General features: G+C 53.1%; 1 long non-coding RNA gene across 1 annotated transcript in view; it reads left to right on the forward strand.

Annotated features, from left to right (window-relative positions):
• LOC116588679 overlaps positions 1-8,423 on the forward strand; it is a 40,874-nt gene extending 32,451 nt beyond the window's left edge. The window contains exons 3-5 of the long non-coding RNA XR_004285041.1: positions 1,264-1,616; positions 4,046-4,162; positions 7,577-8,423. This is a non-coding gene — a long non-coding RNA (uncharacterized LOC116588679). The remainder of the gene's footprint in view (positions 1-1,263; positions 1,617-4,045; positions 4,163-7,576) is intronic.
• The last annotated feature ends 12,180 nt before the right edge of the window (positions 8,424-20,603 follow it).

A 20,603-nucleotide genomic window follows, 5' to 3' on the forward strand; every position in this document is an offset into this window, starting at 1 on the left:
GTGAACCAGGAGCTCAGTCATCCCTGGCTGGGACGCCTTTCCCATCCCTCAGCTCTTACCAGCCTCACAACACCCCCATGAGCAAGGCAGGCCCCACACCCATGGCAGGGTCATGGCCACTGCTAGGGGCAACAGCCAAGGCAGGGACCCTGTCAATGGCGCCCTGCTCTGTGCCAGGCGCTGCACTGAGCACACAGTCCCCTTAATCTTATCTAATCCTCACAGCCATCCTATGAGGCAGGCACTAGGATTTTTTTTTTTCCCATTTCCCAGATAAGGAAAATGAGGCTCAAGGGGAAAAAGTGACAGGTTCAAGGTCACCCAGCCAGTCAGTGACAGGGTAGGAATGGAGGACCCAGAGGTCCTGGCTTCCGAAGGTCTAGGTCCTTCCATGGCGCAGAGGGTGAAGGATGCGGCAAGGTATAGGTGGGAGTCAGCCACGGAGATCGGTTCTGATGTCTGCAGGCGGGCCAGGAGGAAGGTGGCACATACCTCACCCTAGAATTACCTATCTGCTTTCCTGCCCCCTCTCCTCTCTGGCTTCCAGCCCCTCGGGGGTTTTTTTGCTAGGAGCTAGAGACTTATTCCATGGTGGGGACGGGGTATGGGGATTCCTGATGAGGTGCCCCACGTCGGTCCCCCTGGAGGTCTGCTAGATTTCAGACTCTCGTCCCTCCCCTTCAAGCCACCTTCTTCCAGAAGCTGCCTGGGAGGGTCACCTGGGCTGGGAGCTGCAGGTCCAGAGGGTAGGGGCTAACCTCTAGGGTGGCATGGGGAGTGAGCTCAGCGTGGGGGGGCAGGGCTGATGGAACCCTGCTCATTGAGGGAGCAGGGGTGCTCAGGGGCCTGCCTGCAGCCTCCACCTGGAGCTGGGACACCCTCTCTTGCCTTGCTGGCCCATCTCCATACCTTTAGAGCTGTCTGCCTCTTTCCTCCTCTCTGCTGTTTCCTCTTCATCTCTGGCCTGGCTTTAAAAATTATGTCTCTCTCTCTCTTTTTTTTTTTTTAAACTTATCAATCTCTCCTTCACATCCTTGTCTTCATCCTTTTCCCCTCTCCCTGTTCCTATCTACCCTTGCCATCTCCGCATTTTCTCCCTGGACATCGCTGCCTGTCTGGCAGGCTTCTGCTGCCCGGCTCTCCTCTCTCGCTCTGTCCACTTGTTTCTCCTCCGCTCTCTGTCTCCGAGAGCTTCTCCTCCTCCTGTACCGGCCGTCTCTCTGTCATTCCACGTCACTCTTTGTCTCTCTCCCTCTCCCACAGGACTAGTGCCTGGCTCGGCAGGGACAACATGTTCCACAGTCTCATTACCCAACAGAGGTCGTGAGACCGTGAGTGGAGGCGACCTTCCTCAGGGGCCTGGTCCCTTGGCCCAGCTGTGCGGGTTGTGGAGGGAGGGGAGGCCTAGGAGGCGGTGGAGTGTGGGGGCCAACCCCACCCCCCTCCGCCCTCCTGGAGGGGCACTGCTCAAGAGCTCTGGAAAAGAAGCGGGAAAGGCCAGGCCATTTGTGCAGACTGGCTCCACTTGGCTTTTAAGCAGCACGTCTTTCTTCCAAAGCCAATCCTTTGATCCCTAGAGACATTAAAGGAGCCATCTGCATCTGTGTTGCCTACAGGTAATAGAGATGGGGAGGGCTGGGGAGAGAAAGTGGGGAGGGCAGCAGACATCTGAGGGATGCTTAGAGGGGCCACACCAGGCCTCTCGAGCCCCACATTTGGGACCCAACTTCGTGCCTTCTTGAATGGGGGACCTCCCTGTCAATGCACATATATAATAACTAAATAAACGGGCAATTTTCAAGACCAAATAAGATGATGTGTGTAAAAACAACAACAAAACCCAGTAAAGGGACTTTGAGGGATTTGGTGTGGTGAAGAGCAAAGCCACACCTTACTTTTGAAGGCTCTGTGTCCTCAAGGTGAGTGTTCTCCTCCAGGAGGCCCCTAGGTTAGCCCCGGTCCCCAGGGTTTCTCAGCCACTGAACCCCTCCAGTGCCTAGGTGCCTCGGTCACTCTCCATGTCAGAATGGATGCTGGTTGTTTCCATTTCCTTAACACACCCAAGGGTGGCAACGGGCGGTGCCAGACCTTTCCTCTCCACTGCGGCCTCACAGCCTGACCCAAGTGGGATGCATGGGATGTCCTTGGTCCTAAGAATGCTCTCCTGTGGTCCCAAGGAGCCTCTGATGTTCAAAGTACTTTTGCAGATGCTATGGGACTTGATCCTTGACCAGCCCAGTGAGGAAGGTAAGGCAAGGATCAGCGTCCCCATTTTAAAGGCAAAGAAACAGGTTCAAAGGGGTCAAGTAACTTGCCCAAGGTCAGTTAACAAGTGGGATTGTAGTAAGACACACAGAGCCTGTCTGTAATCTGCATTTTACAGAAGGGGAAACTGAGGCAGAGAACAATGGAAATCCGAACCATAATCTCTGGACCACCCTCCTGACCCCATGTGGTAGATACTTATCAGGCGACACCAGGCTTTCAGAGAGGGCTCGGGAGGCCCAGGACTATGGCAGGGGGCCTGCCAGGTGACTCACTGGGATAGAGTTCAATGCTATGATCCCAAATGCGCCCTTGTGAGAATAGGCCACTGATCCTGCTCACGGGTGACGTGGGGCTGAGAGATGGGCTGGATCACCCCTATCCATTACTTTCCCTCTGTATGCCAGGCTGAGCGCAAGCTTCTGCGTTTGGCTGCCAGGAAGGGAGAGCCGTAGGAGACAGGGACAGAGGGCTGGTGCCATGGGAGCCTCCCACAGGCCACCCCAGCCCGACCCTACCTTCCCTTTAGACAACACAGAGTGTCTCCCATGTGGTATGAGAGCCTGGGAGAGGTCTGAAGACCCACGGCAGGGCAGACCTCTCTCCAACCATCATGGCTCTCAGGACCTCCAAATTCTAACTCGGGATCTTCCGGAGTCCTTGATCTGGGGCTCCTCCCTCCCTCAGCCCCAGAACTTCAGGATTAATGTCCCTGCCTACGTTCCATGTTTTGTCTACCGAATCTGCCGCTTGTTATGTCCTGATCCATTTCCCCATTTTATTAATGAAGGAAGCCTGTTCCTGAAATATGCAGTTTCCAGTGTTACTGTACTGAGGAAGTGCCAGAGAAGGGCAGACATTTGACATTTGAGTTAGAGGCTGCAAATGAATGAGGGAACTGGTAGGATTCTCAGGTCAATGTTTGCAATACAGGAAAGAGCTCAGGGGCTTGGGCCCCCATGCCAAGGACACTTAGAGCAGTCATGGGGCTCATGGGGCACGCATACACATGCACATGTGCGCGTGTGCGCGCGCGCACACACACGCACTGTGCCCCAGAAGAACCAGCAGATTGGGCCTGGGATGATGTGACTTGCTTGCCACCCCAGTCCCTTAGGCTTGTCTCCTGGCTCCAAGTCTTATGATTTCTCACTTGGGGCTGGTTCCCTTTAAGCCCTTCCCAGAGCTGTGAGCTGGGTCCTGTGCTGGGACTAACCCCCTATAGACTGAAGTCCCAGCCCAAGCAGTGCCGGACAGGTGCCCTGGGTAGGGGGAGGTCCCAGGAGATGAGTAGAGCTAGGGGCTGTGTGGAAGGCTCATCACACTGGGATAGTCTCCCGGTGTGGTAGGTACATTCAAGTCCTTTCTTGCTCTGCAAGAGTGGCAAGGAGTCCCAGGCTCCTAGCGGCTGATGGTCCCCAAGCCTCACGTATGTTGCCTCCAGCTACACTCAGAGGATTTGTTTTTGCCAGTAGGTTTACCTCCTTGATTAGGTTTGGCTCCAGCTAGTGTTAGAATCAGTGTTCATTCCTTAAGAAGGTACCGAAAGAGGTTGAGGGGCCTCATATGTGGGTCTGGACCCGGGAGAAGGTCACCTGGGAGGCAGTGGCCACCTCAGGTAACCCTTGCACTGTGCCATCCTCCTGCCAAACAGAATTCACAGCCCAGGGCAGGTGCTGGGAAGATGGTAGATAATGCTGGCAGGTCTAGCCTCCACCCTGGGATGGAGTGCAGCTCTTCAATTCAAGGGCCGGTTTTGTCTAACTCTTTCATTTCACAGATGTAGAAACTGCAGTCTGGGGTAGAAAGTTACCTTCCCCCAATCCCCCCGCCAGCAGGAGAGCTGGGAGTCAAACACGCCTCCCCTGTGTTTGCCATATGAAGCTTCCTCCCTCCTGTAAGTAAGAACAATGAGAGGGTGTGAGGATGGGACTACTCTGGCCAGTCCCTTCCTGACTTGGCCCATATCCTCTCTGGGGCTCAGTTTCCTTATCCATAAAATGGAATGCGTGGCCTCCATGAACCCCAAGGTTCCAAGATGTAACAGACTAGAACATTCCTCTCTGGCCTCTGAGGCCTCAAGAGATGGGATGAAGCCAGAGTGAAGCAACGGAAAGCCGTAACTCCAAGACCAGGAGGCGCCTGGTCCAGGGGAAGGGGGGGTTAGGCAGAAAGCAGCAAAGTTAGTGCTGTGCCCTCCACCCCAGCTATTTTTACCCTAGAACACTGGACTGCAAGAGGTCTGGCTAAAAATACCAGCAGCCCAAGCTCGGAGCATCTTCCCCCTAGAGAGGCAGCATGGGGGCTGGCAAGAAGCAGGCTGTGGGGACGGGAGTTCCAAGGGCATCCATCCTTCCCCTTCCCAGGGCTGGGATGCTGGGGGTAGGGGGCACAACTGGGAGGGAGACCCTTCCCTTCAGAGGGCCTTTCCTTCTAGGCCCAAGAATAACCCTGGTTTTTTTTGTCATTTTTGGCAATTCTAGCCAGCCTCCCCCATATATATATATATATATATTTTTTTTTACCCAACGTCATCAGAATCTGCTATAGTTTTACATTCTGTTCTTTTTCTCACTTACTCTTCATAACCATTTCATGTTGCTACCTGTCATTCTTAATGGCTGCATAATATTCCATCCCCGGGACATCTCTCTTCCCTGATCATTACGCCTTTGATGGCTTCCAGTGTTTCATTAGTATAAACAAAGCTGCCTTGGACATCTTTGTGCCTGTGGTTTTTTTTCCTCCTTATTAATTATTTCTGTAAGATAAGTGTCCAGGTCAGCAGGCAAGGCTGTTTTTGTGCTGTTTGATGTGGCTTGCCAAACTGCTTTCCAAAAGTAAATGAAGGAGGTTTCATGTAAGGATCCCACACTGGACGCCAAGTACAGTCAGGCTTCAGGGAAACTGGAGCTGAGAGCCAACAAGAGCTCAACTGGCCGCCTCCGGCTCCCAGGGGCCTGCCTGTCCCAGCCTCTCCCTCTCTCTGCTCTCCCTGCCCAGGTATTTCTTTTCTTTTCTTTTCTTTTTGGACCTAGAAGAGCTGTCATCTCTGAGCACATATCATTTTGAAACTCACCACGCACATGTCCTGAGGACTTACTTTGTTCCAGGCCCCATACCAATCATCTTTATGGATTATCTTAATTTTCACAATCACTCCTTGGGTGTAGGGATTATAATAGTCCCCATTGTACAGATGAAGAAACTGAGGTATGGAAAAAACTGAGTAACTTGTTCAAAGATGTAGTCGGTAACTGGTGGGACCAGGTCCCACCTCACTGGCCTACCTCATTTCAAAAATGTACTCCGGACCACTATGCCAGTATCCCTGGGAACACAGAGACCCCCAAATCTGCCAGCAACAGCCTAGCATTTCTGTGTCTCTGAGTTAGAATTCAGAAAAGGGAGAATCTGACTGACTTAGCCCAATCTATGGGTTTGAACCCTGTAAGTCAAGGTCCTGCCCCCTGCAATGGAGAAGGGCCAGATAGGGGATGCTGAAGAATGGGCTGGGGCCCACGGGCAGGCAGACAGACAATTCTGATGTCCCCTGTGTTAGACTCTGTTAAAAAATATGAAAAAGGGGGGCGCCTGGGTGGCTCAGTGGGTTAAAGCCTCTGCTTTCGGCTCAGGTCATGATCCCAGGGTCTTGTGATGGAACCCCGCATCGGGCTCTCTGCTCAGCAGGGAGCCTGCTTCCTCCTCTCTCTCTCTGCCTGCCTCTCTGCCTACTTGTGATCTCGGTCTGTCAAATAAATGAATAAAACCTTTTTTAAAAAATAGGAAGAAGGCAGGTAATTGGCGCAAACACTAACTTGTTTGCCCTGGCCTCTCATTGGTTATTTGTAAGCCTGAACACATTTCCATTTGTTCCTCTCCTTCTGTGTGTGCTGTCCACACCCACCTATCTTGGTCACGCTTTCTATCTCACAGATGTGAATGCCGCACAGAACCGCGATGTGCTGGGAGGGGTTGCATGCAGAGCGAGGATGGTTTCTCACTACATGACTTCTCTTTTGTCCTAAAGGCCTGGTGAGGGGGTGGGGGTTGACCGGCTTCCTAATCTGTGTTTCTGAGAAACTGACTTCTCCCTCCCCACCTGGCGTGTTATTTGAACTAGACAATCTTTAATGGGGACATCCCCCACCAGGAGGGTCTCTGCGCCTGCCCTCTCCTTTCTGGCTCCTTCTCCTGAATGAATTGACTTCTGTTAAGTTTCCAGGGCTGAACCAGTTTGCTGCTCAGGCTGTGGGACTTGTCCTCGAGCTGCCTCCCACGTCTGCCCTCATTGCGCTTTTGCCTCAGACTGATACTGGGCTATGGGCCCACCTTGGTCTCCAAGCCCCGGGGTTAGAACTCTTGTATCTGCAGCCCTGTTCTTGGAAGCTGTGCCACTGGACTGCTCAGAGGTTACGAGTCCTCTCCCACGGTTGACCAAGTGCCCACTGCTGTGGCTCTGAAGCGAAGAGCCTTCCATCAAGGAGCAGAAGGCTGGGGAGAGATGACATGCTGCAAAGAAGGCTACGCAGCTGACACAGACAGTCAGGGCCCCAGGTCTGGTGGGAGACACATGGCTAGGTTGCTGGCAGAGCCGAGGCAGGAGAAGCCCCCGTGCGTGGGCAGGGATAGCCGGCAAATCTCGGGTCAGCCTCTCATCAGCAGCCACCTGAGCTGCCTGCTCTGGCCAGCTGTTCACAGCTGCCAGCTAGCTGGAGGACGGGGGCAGGGGCGGGTGGTTGGTGGAGGGGGCGGGATGGGGGTTGGCACCAGAGTTGCTCTCTGAGGCCAGGGATTCAGATTCACTAGGGGAATCCACTGTGGCCCCCACATCCCGGAACTCCGTCCCAGCCCTTTGGAGCCCACACACACCCAGTGCTTTGGGATCTGGTGGAGAGTTCACGGCATCCTCTTTGGAACTGTGAGTGGTCTCTCTGGGGACCCTCCCCTGCGCTGGAGATGCTCAAGGGCTGTCCATGGCAGTGAAGTTGATAGAACCAGTAGGAAATGGTGCTCCTAGGAGGTCAGCTGGCTTCCGATGGTGCAAAGCCCAGGCTGCCTGCCACCCATGGGTCACCCTTCTCTTTATATCATGAGCCATAGTTCAGGGTCATTTTTAAAATCTCTGCTCCTGTTGTCAGGAATATGGTCCCTTCTAACTCACAAGATTGGCAGACCGAATGTGCTGGGGCTGGTCATTTGTTTCCTATGACTGAGACAACCAATTACTCCTTTATATCTCTTCTCCTCTTCTATGGTGATAGAAGTTTTGGTCTCCACCAAAGACTATATTTTCCTGCTTCTCTTGCAGTTTAGACGTGGCCCGTGACTAGGTCCTGGTCAAGGAGATTGCAAGGAAGGAGCACTCCCTTTCACCTTTCCATTTACCACTTGTTGGAATGCAGATGTGATGACAGGAACTGGAGCAGTCATTTTGGACCACACGAAGAAACCTGCACATTGAGGAAGGCAGAACGACAAGTTTGAAGGCAGGTGTGGTGTGTACCTGACATGATTAAGCCACCGATCATCCTTGAACTACCTAGTTGGATGTTATATGTAGAACAGATCGACTTTTATTCTGTTGAAGCCTCTGTATTTGGGAATTTCTTTGTCCTGGCAGCTGAACTTATGTGCTCACTGTATGAGTGTGGTGGAATCGCCACATCTAGATGTGTCTGGTCACTGGTGAGACTGGAAACGCCAGGTTTTAGTCGACTCTTACTGTGGTGGTCTCTAATAGATCATCCTTCCCAGTATTCACACCCTTGAGTGACCTCTGCTCACGATGACTCTGGACTTGACCATGTGACTTTCTTTGGCCCATGGGGCCTTAGAAAGTGTGATGGCTATAAGCAGAGACTTGGCAAGCATTTGCACAGCGGGTCTTGTCCTCTTGGAACCCTAACTCTTAGGATGCCTCTTCTCCAAACCCAGCGGCCAATCTTGAGAAGCCTGACATAGCCATAAGGCAAGGCCACATGGAGGAGAACTGAGGCGCTGCCCTCGGCCCCAGGGGATCCTGCGCCCATTTGCCAGCATGTGAGTGAAGCCATTCAGGAAGTAAATCCTACAGTCTGAGGGGTGGACCAGAGACCAGCTGTCCCTGCCCTGCCCTGTTGCAACTGCAGAATTGGGATCAAATAAATAATTGTTGTCTTAAGTCATTAGCTTTTGGTGTAGCTTGTTATGCAGCACGAGGTAACTGAAACACAGGTGGATGGCCCCAGGCCCTTTGTACTGTCGGAAAAATGAAATCCACTGTGCTTCCTTTTACATGAAAACACCAAATGTCTCTTCCTTACACCTGGGAAGGTGCTAATGCTCTGGAAATATGTAGGAGTGGCTACTCTTCCCTCTAGAACCCCAGGCCCTCCCCTCGACCCCTCTCAGGTGTTCCTCCTTTCCCTTCCTGCTTGGATTTGTTGCTTCTTCAATGGGGGCAGGCTCCAAGGACCACCCCTGCTTTTCCATAAAGCTGCTGACGTGCCCTATCAGTTAGATCAGGATTGGGCAGCGTTTGGCAGCCAAAGGCTAATTGTGTCTACAATAGCCTCCTCTGTGCCCACTTAAGTAAATGTTGGAGGAATAAAGGAACGAGAGAGTGAATGAATGATAATGACAAAAAGGAACTTACCTGGATCCCAACATGAGGTCATGGTGGGAGAGGTACAGAAGGGTCTCCATCAAGGGCAGGATCAGCAGAGAGTCTAGGTCTCATGAAAGATTGCTTTAGAAATACGTTAACCCTTTTAAAATATAATTACAGTGGCTGACATTCTTGAGTTCTTGCTATGTGCCAAGCACTGTGCAAAGTGCTTTAGGGAAGTGACTGCATTAATCATCTCAACAATCCTGGGAGGTAAGTCTTAGAACTTTCATCCCATTTTATAGATGAGGAAATCATGGCCCAGAGAGGTTAGGCAACTTGTCTAAGTGGGGATGGGAAGACTTGAACTCAGACAGTCTGGCACCAGCACCCAAGGGCATAGCCCCCACGCTCTGACAGACAACAGGAGTCCCATATTCCACCCTTGGAGAAAAGGCCAGAACCTGGAACGCTTTAGGGTGCAAGCCCCAGAACCGAGTCTAGGAAGTATTCCTGGGAACCTCAGAAAGCCCAGGTTAGAAGAGAAGAGGAAGGAAAAAGGGTAGGTGGTTCTAGGGTCCACGTGCCAGGCAGCAGGGATGCTAGCTAGCATTGGGCCCAGAGACAGCGCCACCCGGCCAACCTTCACCCGCTGCTCCCACTCACTCCCCAGAAATGAGCCTGGCCCGTTCACACGTGTCCCTAATGCCAGGTTCCAAGAAAGCCACCTAAATACCTGGTATTTGAGATGTAAAGAGACCGGCTCCCTGTACTTAGCGCTTTGCTAACTTTTCCAATTATAGCGCCCTATTTTCCAAAGTCTAAAATGGACATATGTTATAACTGTCTTGGGCCCCAAGGTTTCAGAAACACCCTTAAGGCTCCTGAAATACAATCGTATATTTTAGACTAATTCCTAAAGGGCCGAGTGGGGTTCTCTTTAACACCTGCCAGCAGTCACACAGATCTGGTCTTTGTTTGCAATTGAGCCTGGGGCCTGGGCCCAGGGCAGCCTCAGGTGGCACTAGCTCTGTGCTGGGCTGCGTGGGAAGACACACAGAAGGTAGATCCCAGGCTCGGTTGTGGTTGGGGGTTGAGAGGGAGACACAGCTCTGCCCTCAGGGAGCCCCAGTCTGAGGGGGGGACACAGTCCAGTCATTAGGGAGCCCAGTCTGAGGGGTCTGCCCTCAGGGAGCCCCAGTCTGAGGGGGGGACACAGTCCAGTCATTAGGGAGCCCCAGTCTGAAGGGTCTGCACCCAGTCTAAGGCGGAGGCACAGCCCTGCCCTCACGAACCCCCAGGAAGGACACAGCCCTGCCCTCAGGGAGCTCCAGTCTGAGGGGGAGGCAAAGCCCTGCCCTCAGGGAGCCCCAGTCAGAGGGGAAGCTCCCAGGCCGAAGGAGGCAGGACTATAGAAAAACACAACAGAGGCCCTTGGAGTGGCTGTGGGATTCACTCCCGCCAGCTCTGTTGTCATGGGTGGGCTGGTGCCCAAAGGGCCCAAAGGGCCTGGAGGCAAGCAGATTGGGGGGGAGGAGGTGGTGGAACTGAACTTTAATCGTTCCCTGGACCCTGTGTGGCTTTGGGACTACCAACCGGGGCATTTTCTGGTCAATCCCAATTGTCATTATTAAACATTTATTATACAAGGGAGATGTGCTTTTCTGGTCACAGCGTTTGGCCAGTGGGCTTGGTGAGTAAATGGACTAGAACTAATCCTGTAGCTAAATAGTGAGGGCCTCAGAAAAGTAAATGCATCACTTGCCTAATGGCTCCCACAGAGGAGAGAGATATAAAGTACCAGTCCTTAGACTGCCCCTTTTCCCCAGACTGCCTAGCCTGGCAGCCAGACCCCCAATGGCTTTGCGAGCAGCTGGGGCAGAGACGACACTGGAGCTAGTTAGAAACTCCCAGACTGGGAGTTTGAGGAAGTCATATGTAGGGGGCAGAGTTCTGCTTGGCATCAGGAGAGCTGGGTTTGAGTCAGCTCGACCCTTAATTTGTAGGATATCACCTCAGGAGTTGAGAGGGGCATCCTTTCTCCCTAGAGGCCAGAGCCTGGAAGAGGAGGAAAAGGAGAAATTCTCCACTCTGACTGGAGACATGGCCCTGCCCTCACGGAGCTCCATTCTGAGGGGGAAGACACAGCCCTGCCCTCAGGGAGCTCCAGTCTGAGGGGGAAACACAGCCTTGCTTCAAGGAACCCCAGTCTGAGGAGGAGGTGCAGACCTCTCCTTGGGGAGCCCCAGTCTGAAGGAGGAGGAGACATAGCCCAGGGACTCAAGAGAGAGAAGCACCAAATAAGCTTGGCCGTTGGGAAACAGGGTTCATCCCTACCCATCCACTTCATTACTTGTCCAGAGAAGGCCAAGGGCTCCTCAGATAATCATCTAGAAGGAGTCATTCTGAGTCTGGACAGAGACCAGGATGGGGTAGGTGTTCCACCATTGCCTGGAGCCTCTTGTTGGCAATGCCAGCCCCTTACTTTGTGGGAATCTTGCCAGACATGCCCAGAGTGGGTGCCTACAGGCTCAGCAAAGTTTACTTGCCAGGCCATATCCACCCCCCCCCCCAAAAGGAGCTTTACTGACCCTGTTAAGGGCGAAAGACCAGGAAAGGGGTTTATTTGAGTCTGGAAAAGTCTCCTTGCCAGACCAGGAGCTTTAGTCCTAGGCTAGAAAAGAAACTCTCCAGGGCAGGGATTTGGACCTACCTTGTACACTGTTTTACCCCCAGGGCCTAAGACCCAGCCTGGCATGTGGTAGGTGCTCAATAAAAAATCATTGAATTAATTAGAATCCATTTGCCTTTTCAACAGTAACTTAGACTCCTCTCCTATCGACAAATCTCCATGACAAAACTTCCCCAACTTGAGTGACAAACGCTCAAACTCACTTGCAAATATAACTAATTGAATTTCAACAACTGTCCATTTTGAAAGGGGAAAACCATGAATTTAGGCTACCATTATTGCTGTGTAATAATAATTGCCCTAAACCAGTTGCTTTAGAGACATTCTATCACTTAATCCTTGAAAGAAGGCCCTGGTTTCCAAAGGAGAATGGGGCTTTGGAAGATTACAGAGCGAACCTGAATTTACACCTCCAGGGAATTGTAGAGCTGGAATTTGAAACCACTCCTGGCTCAGGCCATCCCCCAGCTTTTCTTCTGAATCCTGTGGAATTCTTTTTTTCCAGTGAGTTTTGTGGTCCCAGAGGTGATTCTACAAAGCTTTGTTTAGCTCCTGTGTGTTGCCCTATCCTGGATAGGGCGCCCATTAGAAGTCCCAGTCCCTGGAGCCACCAAGCCAAGGGACAGCGGAGCATTGAGCCTAGGGGAAGCTCCTGTGACATTTGACCCAGTCTCCCCGTGAGCCCTGCCAGGCCCGACTTAGGGACACCTGCCATGAGGACCAACACAGGATTATCCTCCAAAGTGGAGCGCAGGCCAGCCTTCTCCAGTTCCTCCAGGAAGTAACCCCGCCCTCCCAGCCCCCTCCCCACACTGCTGATGGAGTCAGGAAGGGGAGCTCCCTCTCTCCCACCTTGTTCTTCCTGGGAATCTTTCTGGGGCAGAGCTGAAGGGACTCACCCCGCAAGCTGTCTGTGTCTGAACTCTTTGTATGAGCTCAAACGTCGTGATCGGTCTCTCGTTTCTGCCTGTGTTTGTAAACTCATCCCCCCATTATTCACTCCCAGTAGGCACCAGGAGCTCGCCATAAATTATTTCTAATCTCCATGAAAACTCTACCATTGTCATGCACAGGAAAGCTAAGATTTGGAACTTGGAGAGGTCGTATAAACTTGTCAATGTCAGAATCAAGATTCAAATCCAGAGCTGTCGGCTCCAAAGAAGTTCTCTAAACCAGCCTTTTCCCAAGCTAGCTGTTTATCGACATTCGTGGAGAAGCTTTATACAAGTACATCTTCTTTACAACAACGTCATGAAAAAGAAAGAGGCAGCTCTCTACACATCAGTATGGTGCTATGTGTTTCTAGAATCTCTCCAGAGAGAAGGCAAATAGGTAGCTATTGCTGGCCCTGGAGGACAGTCCCCGGGAAGGAATACAGGAGAGGGACTTGCTTGTCACTGTATTCTTTTCAGTACTGCTTGGTTCTTCCTCCCTCCCCTCTTCCTCTTTCCTTCCTCTGTTCTTTTAACCTTTTCAAAAATATATGAAAATAATTTTTAAATCAAATAAAACTATGGATTCTGGGGCCTCTTTTGGATTTCTTATAAATTAAGGTCTCAAAGGGTTGGGTCTTCGGAAGCTGTATTTTATTCTCTTTTTTATTTTAAGTAGGGTCCACATGCAGCATGGAGCCCAACACAGGGCTTGAACTCAAGATCCTGAGATCAAGACCTGAGCTGAGATCAAGAGCCAGTTGCTTAACCAACTGAGCTAGCTACCCAGATGCTCTGGGGAATTAGGCTTTAAAAAAGCACCCTAGGAAGGCGCTGGAGCCCTCTGATCCCAGCCTCTTACAGGGCCTGACCATGCCTCCTGGCATGTCCCCACTTCCCTTGATCCTGAGCTTGGTACTGTCAGCTATGTGTGTGACCGAAGGCTCCCTGAGACCCCTGAGGGTCCTTCCCTCGGTGTCTCCCTCAGGACCTTCTCCAGCCTGATGTCACAATCTCCAGACCGGCCAATAAGCCAGTGCCACCCTGGGCTGCGGCCCCTGTGTCCTGTGTCTGCCAAAGCTCGGAGGTCACACCAGCTCTCACACCTTGAGGCCACACATCTGGAGCCTGCCACACCCCTGCCTCAGGGCTCCCAGCTCCCGTGGTCAGCCAAGGCTATGTTATTCGGGTTCCCTCATACAAACAGTGGCCTCCGGACCACACTCTTCTGTTACTTGGCTTTTTCCCTTTCAGTCTATCCGGGAGATCTGTTAGCATTCTTCACAGCACATGGAAGGAGAGTAGCCCAGTGTGGCCCTGGGTTGAGGTGTTGGCATCTGTCTGGGAGTGGTGGGAGCAGGAGTGAGCTGAAGCCAGACTTCCTGGGTTCAAAGCCAGCGCTTCGGCTCTGAGCCGTGTGACCTGGGGCAAGCTCTTTATCTCTGTGACGTGAGGTTGGGAGGCGTGGGGACACGTAGCACTGTGAGGTAATGACTGGCAAGTACATAGCGAGTGTTCTCAGGATTTCTCCTGTCATTCCAGCCTCAGAGGGAAGGCGAAGGGGAGGCCTAGTAAGCAAAGCCTCCAGTCCCCACTCCGCTTCTTTCTAGCCCTCTTACTAACTTCTCAGAGTCTCTGCTTCCTCATCTGTGAGACGGGGATGACTCCTGGCTCACAGGAAGGGGCATGATGATGTGTGGCTCCGAGCCCACATGTGACAAACATTTACAGGAGGGACAACAGAACAGAAGTGGGGCCAGAGGCAGGCCGGTGGGCACAGGTGTCCCGCCTCCCACCCCCTGCCTCCACCCCTAGTGAGGCGTTACGGGCATTGGGGTTCTGGCTGCTCCTGGCCTTCCTTCTCCAGCGCGCCCAGGGGACTCATAGCCTGAGGAAGACCATAGACCACCTGGACATTCATTAGCGGAGGGAGATGGGCCGGCTGCTGCCCTGGTCAGCACCATCCATGCACCCCTCCTCCTGAGAAGCCAGACCTCGGGAGGCAGATCGCAGTCCGAAGCCGCATTATTCACATCCAAGACAAGACGCTGTCACAAGGGCCGGGAAGTCTCCTCCGCCACCTGGTGGGTGAGGGCTCTAGGGCTCTGGAATGCCGGGACTTGGCCGAGAGCGGAATAGAACAAGGAAAGTCTAGGCTGCATGCTTGTATCCAGGGGGCCTGGGCTCCCCCGAGCCCTGCTCACTGGCCTGGGAAGAGCGCCCCCCCCCCTTCCTCCGGGGTACCTCCGTCCAAGGCCCATCCTGCCCCTTCGGGCGCTCCAACCCCTCTGGGGATTCAATCGGCCGGTCTGCTTCGCTCTCCTGATGGAGGCAGGAGGTGGGACTGTTCTGGGCCTCCCTGAGCCTGCTGCCCATGGGCTGGCTGTCCATGAGCAGAGACTGTTAGGTGCTCCCCTTCAGACACAGTTACCCCATTTTTGCCTTAGTCTAGTACTTCCTCATCAGCCCAAGCTCCCCTCAGTAGACTGAAAATCCCATGGGGGTCGACAGGCGAGCTCTTACTCATCACCCTTCCTAGGGATTAAGTAGCTGAAGCTCCAGCGCAACTTATTTTTAACCCCCCAAAGGTCAAGGACAGAGCAGTAGCTAGATGAATTGAGCACGTGGCTCAGGCACGTGCTGAGCTCTTCGCAGGTGTTAACTCGTTAATCCTCACAAACTTATGAGATCGAGGCCGTGCAGTCTTCGTGTATGCAGAGGAAACTGAGGCACAGAATGTAGATTGACTTGTCTCCCAAGGTCACAAAACTAGGAGGTGCCAGGATTCAAAGGCCTGAGCCCACTTTCCAGTACAGTGGGAGCACTTGGTGGGCGTTTGTGGGGTCCTTGTGGGAACAGTAGGATGCTGGGCAGGCACATGGGGAGGAAGGGCCAAGGGGGGGGCCAGGCCTTGGTTTCTGGACTGGTTCAGGACTGACTTCAGCAGCTTGGAATCCGAAGCCCTCTTGGCCCTGCTTCTCCTCCCCCTAGCACTCACCTGGGCCCGTACAGATGACCCAACAGTAACTAGGGTGCTGGTGGCGACGCGGGCCCTACCCCCGTGAGGACCTGGCCTCTCCCTGTCTTGTCCAACAGGGTCATGTGGTGTGGCCTGGCTGCCAATGGCTCCCAAAGCCTTGGGCCAGGTGTAGCATCTCTTTCTCCGCCCTGCTCCTTCACACGTTCTAGAAGGAAGAGTGGGGAAGAGCACAGACTCCAGGGTCAGACCACCTGAGTTTAGGTCCTTGCTCTGTTACATGGCCTTAGGCATGTCACCTAACAACTCTCTGGGCCTCACTTCTTCATCTCTGATATGGAAATTAAAACAGATCCTTGTAAGGATGGGTGTGAAGATTAAATGAGTTAAGATATGTTAAAGGCTTAGAACAGTGGCACTCCGGGACCAGCAGAAGGTCTCGTGACTCTTCCTTACATTTCTTCTCACCCATGCATTTAGACCGATAACTAAATAGGCAGCAGAGAGGCAGGGGAAGGCAGCCGGAGTACTAATGGTCCGCGGTCAGCATCACTGGAAAACCAGAGAGGAGCTGCCAGGACATCCACCCCTGCTCTTACAGAAAGTCATCCCCAGGTGCGGTGGGGGAGGGAGAGCCACACCCTCTTCACCGTAACCCTGGTCCTGAGACTTCATGCTGGCGTTGTCTTGCGCTCTGCTGAGACGGACAGCCCACAGCACCCCGTCCAGTACTTAGAGCTCAGGCACACCTGACCACAGGCACAGGTCTCTACTTGATGAATTTCAATGGATTTTTAAAAAATCTGTATCAGAGTCGCTTATGAGTCACCTGAGAGTCACTCGGCTCTGTAAGGTTCTGTAAGGTAAAAACAACAGACTCCCTCGGCAGAGGTGACCACGTTCACTTGCCATGACAGATTCTTCTGGTGCCTGCGGCCACACTCCTAGGCGCAGCCTTCCCTCCCTCCCCCTCCATAATCCCCATGTCATTCTGGTTAGATGAGAATGGATGTGACCTCGTGAAAGCATTGACATCCAGCGGTGAGCCACTTAGTAAACTGATTTTTTTTGGGCGGGGGGCATAACGTTTTATTCTCTCTGCAATTGATGATGGTTCTTTCGGTCGTTCACTTAATTTTCTACGTACTTAGGAGGAATTCAGTGGCTCCTCGCTTTATTATACCTACCATCTGTTGAGCCCTTCCTATGTGCCAGGCCCTCTTTAAGTACTTTCCGTGTATGAACTCACTTCGTCCCTACAACAACCCTCAGAGCTGTACACTACATGATCTTCTTTTATAGATGAAGAAATTATGGTACAGGGAGGTTAAGTGACTCTCCCACGATCCCAGGTCAAGGAAGTGGCAGAGCCGGGATTTAAACCCTGGCTCTTCCCACTGTAGGGTCTGTGCCCACCTGGCCCCTCCGGGCCCCTAGGAGCCCATCTTCGTGCCGAACTCCGCCAGGCCCTTCCTTGTGCTCTTGCTGACTTCTGTCTCTGCAGCCAGACTGTACGCAGGGTGAGGACAGGCCCCAGGTCCTCTGCCCTGCAATGCTAGAGGTAGGCCCGACCCAGCAGATCTCCCAGCACTTAGCAGGATGGTCCTGCACTCAGCTGCCTGCTAGTCCACGTGTTGCTCCAACTGCGGGCCTGACAGGTGGGAGGCAGGGCGGGGAGCAGAGCTGGTGTGGTTACAGCTGGGCCTCCAGAGGCTCGAAAGGCCAAAGAAGTGCCTCGAGGCCTCACTGTCCAAGTTCTCGGGTCTGAACCCCTTCCTCTGGCTGCAAGCCCAGGGCTGTTCCTAACAGGCTAGGCTGCCTCCTACAGACACACACGTTATGCGTACAAATATGCAAACATATAGATACATTACTCACATATGCTAATCATGCACACACATTTCCACACAAGCATGTAATATACGCATACAGACAAACACGCTTGCCTTTCATGCTTACATCTGAGCACACAGGCACACACACGTCCACACGTAACACATAGGCATGCCAATTACACACAGATGCATTCTAGCCACAAACATATGTTAACACGGAAACACATGATACAAACACATGCTTTATTTACAGACACAAACCCAGCACATTACATATGCACACATACGTGGACTCACATAGCGTGTATACATATGGCACATAGAAACACACAAATGTGTCAATATACGTATCTACACCCATAAACATACAACCTGCATTTGCATCACATTCTCACTCACACGTCATCACACAGACATGCGCACACACTTTTCATACAGTAAAACACACAGGCCTCTGCCCAAAACACATACAAATAAGCACACAATATACACAGGCAAATATAGGAGCACATGCGCGCAGCCACAGATGTGAAAACATGCACAAACACACCCACACTTGCATGCGCATGCAAATACACACACACAGGCAGGCAAGCACGCATACTGGTGTGTGCCTGCCCGGCCTGGCATGCCGTGGAGCCGTGGGAGAAGGCCCATGTGTCAGCAGCTGTCAGCTGACTTGGGGGGAGTGTGTCTCCCGACCCCCTTGGGGTTGCATCAGAGCGCACCTCCCTTGGGCAGGGCTTGGGGTGGTGCCTGCCTTATTGCATCAGTGGCGGGAGGTTGTGGGGGAGATACACAGGCTCCAGCCCATGGAGGGTTGAGGATCTCCCAGACGTCCTGCCTTGCTCTGGAGCCCCACTTAGGGTTAGCACTGGTCCACTCCCAGGAAGTTCCAAGAAGCGGCGAGATTATACTCTTACAAATGAGAAAATGGAGGATGAAATTTTGTGAAAGCTTGTCGAAGGAGAGAGCGGATTTGAACTTGAGTCTGTCAGTACCTAAAGCTACCACCCTATGCTGATCCACACCTGAGAGTCTAGGCTTTCTGCACCTGTGGCTCTGCATACAGCAGCCACCCGCCGTAAAGGTGTGCCGGGAGCTGACAAGGCTGTTGACCCTAAGGGTAGGAGCACCCCCGCAGCAATCCAGGGCCTGGGTCTGGCAAATGGGTAGGGAGCTACAAAGAACAAGCCCCAGAATTCTGAGGTGATGTGGACCCCCTGTGTGTTTGGAGACCCTGCCCACATGAACCCCAGCCCAGAGATCCAGCCTCAGTGCCCTCTGGGGACCACCAGCCAGGGAAGCCTGTTCACCCAGAGGCCCTTAGTCTTGGTGCCTTCCTCTCCCCCTTGGCTTCCTTCTCTAACCAGGTCTCCCCGCCAGCACCAGCACTCCCAGACACATTCCTCTCCCTCAGACATTCATTTCAAGGGCCCGGCAATTTCTTTGCAGGATTGGATTTGCCGCTCAGGCATTTCCTCGAGTGGCCCCTCGGCGTTCGCCCCCATCCAGATGGCATCCAGATGCAAACATCCCTCCTTTCCCCCCAGCTCTGGCTCCTCAGCTGGGGGAAATTAATCCTGAGCCCACCTCACACCCCCCTCCCGACATCACTGGCTTGGTTTCTCGGGCCTGAGGTCAAGGCTCAGGCTAACACCTCTCCCTGCTTCTCTCTCCAAAGCCAGGGCCTCTGGCTGACCTGTTATCTGCGTCTCTCTCGGCCTTTGTTCAATTTAACAGGTAATTGCTCTGTGAGCCAAAGCAAATGTCAGCACGATAATGACGGCGATATGAGGCAGTGGTGGCCCCGGCCAGAGGGGGGACGAGCAGGGTGTGTGACTGTGTTCAGGCAGCTGGTGGCGAGTGCCCTGGACCTCCAGTGGGGGGCTTAGAGAATGCAGTGAGGACACTGAGGCGCAGAGAGGGGAACAGGTAACAGATGTGCCGACAGTTATGGACCGATGTCTGCGGGCAACAATACAGAGAGCAGCTCGCCTAGTCCTGTGGGTGTGGTGTGATCGTTTTCATTTTACAGATCCGGAAACTGAGGCCCAGGATGGGGAGAAAAACTAACCAGAACAACCACCTATGAAATAATTTCATTTGCCAGGCACTAACAGAGGGATAGGCAAACCTAATCTTTGGGAAACTTTGAGAGCTGGACATAATTGTCCCCATCACATAGGTAACTGAGGCTCAGAGAGGCTTAGTAACACACACAAGACCGTATGGCTGCTTAAGTGGCAGAACCGGGCTTTAAACCAGGCTTCTAACGCCCATGGGGCCTCCTGTGTGGCCCTGCTGGGTCGACAGAGCCCTGTCTGGGTGCAGCAACTGCCAGCCTGGTGAAAAAAATCTCCAGGAGCCTGGGGGACGGTCCTAGGTGGGAACTCCTATGCCTGGGGGAGCCTGACTGCTCCTGAGGCCAGGTGCCAGGCCTCCCAAGTCTCTGTCCAGTGCTGGACTCTCACCCCGGAGAAAGGGCCAGCAGAGGCCAATCCCCAGAGGGACAGCTCTCCACTGCCCCAGGAGAAGAGGGCAAGGGCTGCTGATCTCCACTCAAACCCTCTGCTTCCCTTTCAAAATTAACATTCATACACCTTCCACAGTGGCGCTGCAAGGCTGCCATGGACATCGAAGTGGCCAGGAGAGCTTCCCTGGTCCCGGGCCCCCCAAATCCTTTTTGGGCTCCAAGTGGGCCCACTGGCCTCCAGCCAGCCAGAATGATGGGGCAGTCGTGCTACACCAGATGGACTTTACTCTTTTTAAATTGTGCATAGTCGAGCTTCCCTGACAGAAAATGGGGCACTTGGCTCATGCCCAAGGTTGCTGCACAGGCATTTCCTAGAAGCCTGGGGCGTTGGACCCCAGAGGTGTGAGAATAGGGGCTTCAGGCAGCTGTGGGGATGCCCACGAGTAGGATCTAGAAGGTTCTGAGATGTGTCGATGGAGCTGGGTGGGCACAGTTGTCCCTCTGGTCTCCCCAGCCCCAGCAAACATCAAAGCTGGACACACAGGGTAAGTTAGGGACATGTCCTGCCTGCCTCTCCCAACGCCTCCTCCAGGTGGCTTCCCAGCTTGCTGAGCCCTGAGTACCCCCATTGGCTAGACTCTATCCTCCACCGACTCCTTCCCTTCACCGGTCATCATTCCTTCGAGACTTGAAATTAACTTGGCTTTGCAGCAGAAGGATGGACAACCCGAGGAACCCAGGCTCTCTGAGCCGGGCTCTTGCCGCCGAGGAGGGTCCGTGGCACCGCTTTCATCCGGGAACTGGGCTGACCTGGAAGCTCAGAGAGTTTCAAGGAAG

The sequence above is a fragment of the Mustela erminea genome, chromosome 4 (genome assembly GCF_009829155.1).
Source record: "Mustela erminea isolate mMusErm1 chromosome 4, mMusErm1.Pri, whole genome shotgun sequence".
NCBI classification, from domain to species: domain Eukaryota; kingdom Metazoa; phylum Chordata; class Mammalia; order Carnivora; family Mustelidae; genus Mustela; species Mustela erminea.